The 5,000-nt window shown below is 42.2% G+C and overlaps 3 non-coding genes across 3 annotated transcripts in view; all 3 read left to right on the plus strand.

Annotated features, from left to right (window-relative positions):
- Positions 1 to 688: 688 nt before the first annotated feature.
- Positions 689 to 2,858, plus strand: LOC149092549 (small subunit ribosomal RNA). The gene has a single exon (XR_016200836.1). It is a non-coding gene; the product is annotated as a small subunit ribosomal RNA (ribosomal RNA).
- Positions 2,859 to 3,345: 487 nt separating this feature from the next.
- Positions 3,346 to 3,500, plus strand: LOC149092550 (5.8S ribosomal RNA). Its single transcript, XR_016200816.1, has one exon. It is a non-coding gene; the product is annotated as a 5.8S ribosomal RNA (ribosomal RNA).
- Positions 3,501 to 3,976: 476 nt separating this feature from the next.
- Positions 3,977 to 5,000, plus strand: part of LOC149092551 (large subunit ribosomal RNA) — a 4,168-nt gene continuing 3,144 nt past the window's right edge. The window contains exon 1 of the ribosomal RNA XR_016200847.1: positions 3,977 to 5,000. This exon is cut by the window's right edge and continues 3,144 nt beyond it. This is a non-coding gene — a ribosomal RNA (large subunit ribosomal RNA).

The following is a 5,000-nucleotide window of genomic DNA, read 5'->3' on the forward strand; positions in this document are numbered from 1 at the left end:
ATTGTGTTATATGTGGTGAGTGTAGTTGCTGAATTGAGAGAAGCAACCATCAGTAGTTGATGGGGAGGTAAGTGATTGTCTACGGTTATGGATAAGTCAATGCATCAAGCAGTGGTATGGTCCAGACTGTAGCTGTTCACGCATCTATTCCTGTTATTCTGTTGATGTTTGGTGGTTGAAGAGACGGGCCTGAATGGGTTTGGATCGTCAATCATCTTATCACCACACACTATTATACAAAGGTAGAGTACCTGCAAGACCTAAGGTCTTCCTTGGTACGACTGACAATATCTATGAGAGTTGGGCTTTAATGCTATCAGACTTCATATCTTGCATATATGTTCAAACTAGTCACTCAACAGAGTGAGCAGTATTAGTATTGAGCTCTGCTTGTGCAAAGCAGACCGCAGATTGATCCAAGAAATTGGTATCAAGCGGTTATAATACTATGCTGTTTAGTTGACTTGCAAACGTACCCAGCAATGGTTACTCCTGCTAGATGTGCTTGCACATTTTAGTGGAAGAAGATGGATTCTAAAGAGTTTTCTGCAGAATCATCTTAATGCACGACATAAATCTCGATACCTCGTTAAAGTTAACATCCACTTGCTGGTTGTTAGCTGAGGATATCGTATTTATAGCTGCAAAAACAACTTGTTTAGCATTTTACTTTGCTAAAACATCAAGTTACCTGGTTGATCCTGCCAGTAGTCATATGCTTGTCTCAAAGATTAAGCCATGCATGTCTAAGTACATACTGTTTATAAAGTGAAACCGCGAATGGCTCATTAAATCAGTTACGGTTCCTCGGATATTCTTTTTTACATGGATAACTGTGGTAATTCTAGAGCTAATACATGAACAAGTGTTCCAACCTCAGCTTGCTGACGGAAGGATCGCATTTATTAGTACAAGACCAATGATTCTTATTCACCTAGAACCCTGTTCAGTGATTTCGGTCGCTGTCTAAGGACTAGCAGTGGGGATCTTAGCAACTTCGGTTGCATTTCTTGTGATGACTCTGAATAACTGAGCAAATCGTATGGCCTCTGAGCCGACGATGTATCCCTCAAGCAACTGCCTTATCAACTGTCGATGGTAGGTTATGCGCCTACCATGGTTGTAACGGGTAACGGGGAATTAGGGTTCGATTCCGGAGAGGGAGCCTGAGAAACGGCTACCACATCTAAGGAAGGCAGCAGGCGCGCAAATTACACAATCCCAGTACGGGGATGTAGTGACGAAAAATAACAATACGGGACTCTATTGAGGCCCCGTAATTGGAATGAGTACAATTTAAATCCTTTAACGAGGATCTATTGGAGGGCAAGTCTGGTGCCAGCAGCCGCGGTAATTCCAGCTCCAATAGCGTATATTAAAGTTGCTGCGGTTAAAAAGCTCGTAGTTGGATTTCAGTCGAACCTATGGGGTCCACTGATTAAAGGGTTAGATGGTGATGTTAGGTTTCTTGCTTGTGTCTACGGATGCTTGCTTGAACCTTCATTCCTCTTTCCTGGTGGTTACATTCATAGTGTTTAGACAGAAAATTGCTCGATATTTGCTATCAATGCTCTTTACCGAGTGTTGATTCAAGCGATCGAGACTTTTACCTTGAAAAAATCAGAGTGCTCAAAGCAGGCGTCCAAAACCTCGAAAGAGGTGCCTAAAAACGGTATGGTCAACCATCTATATGATGCGTACCACTACCTTAACTTGAATGATCTTGCATGGAATAATGGAATAGGACCTTGGTTCTATTTTGTTGGTCTTAAGAATCCAAGGTAATGATTAAGAGGGACAGACGGGGGCATTTGTATTGCGGCGCTAGAGGTGAAATTCTTGGACCGTCGCAAGACAAACTACAGCGAAAGCATTTGCCAAGAATGTTTTCATTAATCAAGAACGAAAGTTAGAGGTTCGAAGGCGATCAGATACCGCCCTAGTTCTAACCATAAACGATGCCAACCAGCGATCATTCTGAGTAACTAATTTCATGACTCGAATGGAAGCTTCCGGGAAACCAAAGTTTTTGGGTTCCGGGGGAAGTATGGTTGCAAAGCTGAAACTTAAAGGAATTGACGGAAGGGCACCACCAGGAGTGGAGCTTGCGGCTTAATTTGACTCAACACGGGAAAACTCACCCGGCCCGGACACTGAGAGGATTGACAGATTGAGAGCTCTTTCTTGATTCAGTGGGTGGTGGTGCATGGCCGTTCTTAGTTGGTGGAGTGATTTGTCTGGTTAATTCCGATAACGAACGAGACTCTAGCCTACTAAATAGACTTGCAGTTTACACTGCAGTACTCCCCCTTAGTCAACCTGTGGGTGGTAGTATCTCTTGATGGTTTCGGCTGTTGAGGGCTCTGCTGCTATTAGCCTACAGAATTGGCTAGGGTAAGGATGCTGTAGCACTGTAAGGACTTCTTAGAGGGACAAGCGGCGCTCGCAGCCGCACGAAACAGAGCAATAACAGGTCTGTGATGCCCTTAGATGTCCGGGGCCGCACGCGTGCTACACTGAAGTGGTCATCGTGCATACTGTTTCCTGCTCCGAAAGGAGTGGGTAACCGCTTGAACCCATTTCGTGATGGGGATTGGGCATTGTAATTATTGCCCATGAACGAGGAATTCCCAGTAAGCGTGAGTCATTAGCTTGCGTTGATTACGTCCCTGCCCTTTGTACACACCGCCCGTCGCTACTACCGATTGAATGATTTAGTGAGGACTTCGGACTGGTCAATCCAGACCATTGGGAAACTAGTGGTCGGATTGTGCTGGAAAGATGTTCAAACTTGATCATTTAGAGGAAGTAAAAGTCGTAACAAGGTTTCCGTAGGTGAACCTGCGGAAGGATCATTAACGTATTACCCTCTTATTATAAGAGAAATACAACCTTCAAACAATCAAACACTCTGCATAGTGATATTGTAGATGCTAATATGGTGAATGCAATTGAATTGTATTTGCATTAGAGTCGCAATTGTGAATGTTTATTGCAAACATTTAGCCATTGCAACATGATTCTAATTTGCATTACATTCGTTCATTCATACATCCATCTTTCATTATCCAATGCAACAAAGAGTGAGGGTTATCTAACGATAGCCATAATTTCTTTTGCAAAACAATTGTAGTTTATAATGAAAAGCCTGTCTTGCTACATACTTGGTACCTGATCAAGTCTTCAGCTTATGCTGACGGCAAGGTTTAAAGAAGGAAGGTTTACACTTCTTCGCCTAACTAAGTAAAGACAACTATGGTTTTTATAAACTGCATACAATTGTTTTCAAACCCTCTCAATGCAGATTTAGGATACTTATTAAAAGTCCCACGGTGGCAAAGATACATCTTCAAGCGGTGGATCACTCGAATTACCAATCGATGAAGAACGTAGCTAGCTACGATAATCGGTGCGAATTGCAGGACACGCCGAGCACTTGAGCTTCCAACGCACATTGCGGCTTTCGGGTCTTTTCCGAGGTCACATCTGTCTGAGAGTTGAGATGTAAAATAATCAACAAAACACTTGCATACTACCATATATGCATTGTTTTGAGAGGATTGTATATTTATATGCATGAATCTTGATGTTTTATTCCTTTTCTTAATTGCAATTCGTTGCAATTTAGTAAGGAGAATCTCAAATCTACTTGTTTCACATGATAAATTTTGTGTACAATGCATATTTCATCTCTGCAAGCAGTATATATGAATAGATACTAGCATGAGATTCTAAGGTTAGTCGCCTATCTGACGACGCTAAAGTCGTATTGCAGATAACTATGGTGATCAACTAACCTGTTAACTGATGAATCTTCTTGCACTTGTATAAATCGTACAAATAGTAGCTATTTCATTCTGTTAAAGCAGACCTAAGAAGTAATGCAAAGGCAAAATTTGTGCAAACATTAAAGTAGATTTACGTTGCTTGCTTGCAAACAACACAAATAAACATTAATCAACTTAATCAATATTTTTGATCTCAGATCAGGTGAGGTTACCCGCCGAATTTAAGCATATAATTCAGCGGAGGAAAAGAAATCAAATGAGATTCCCTGAGTAACGGCGAGTGAAAAGGGATGAGTCCGGCGCAAAGGTTTTCCATTGAAAGGTGGAAAGCGGTGCTGCGTAATGGTTAGAGTCACGATTATTTCAACTAAATCTGCAAGTCCCTCTGACAAGGGCCCTCTTCCCAGAGACGGTTCTAGGCCGGTGGCAGATCTTGGTTAATGGAATATCGATTACTGGCTTTAGTCGCGGATAGAGTCAGATTGCTTGAGAGTGCAATCCAAATTAGGAGGTAAACTCCTCCTAAGACTAAATACGATGGTAATATCGATAGCAAACAAGTACCGTGAGGGAAAGTTGCAAAGTACTTTGAAGAGAGAGTTCAAAAGGACGTGAAACCGCTTGTAGAGAAACGGATAGAACCACGAAGTGTAGCTGAGAGGAGAACTCAGCTCCTCTTGTGTATTGTTGCCTTTTTCTATTCAGTGCTAAGAATGCTTTACAGCGTTCCAAGATCAGTAGGTTAAGGGGTAACTTTTAGCCTGCCCTTGGATCTTGGTATTGATAGGAGGAGTGCAATATGTGCATGAGGAGTGCATTTTCTCAACTCTCGTGCTCAAACCACGACCAATGTGAAGGAGAGTGCAAAACTCTTGTTCAAGTGATAACAGCAAGGTGTACTAAACACACACCTAATCAGCATTTAGTTTTCACAGCTACTAATATTCCTTGCGTTGTTAGACTTAGCCTGTGAGCTAGTGTTGGCAACTGTTACCACAGTCACATTGGAGATGAATCTCTGCTTATGCAGGGTCAACAATGCTTGTCATCTGCTCTGACGAATCCGACTAGTCTTTCGTTGATGATGTCTGTTTCTTCACCTGGTGTTGAAACAACTCATGGATTGGCTGGCTTTTGGTGGTTTGTTGGTAAAAGTGGCAAGCTTACGTTAACCTAGTGATTCTGTGGTCAGTAGATCGGTACTCTATCCGA

Source organism: Tetranychus urticae, unplaced genomic scaffold (assembly GCF_039701765.1).
Source record: "Tetranychus urticae isolate SD_2017Ah unplaced genomic scaffold, NJAU_TeUrti_SD_1.0 Scaffold_8, whole genome shotgun sequence".
Taxonomy (NCBI): Eukaryota; Metazoa; Arthropoda; class Arachnida; order Trombidiformes; family Tetranychidae; genus Tetranychus; species Tetranychus urticae.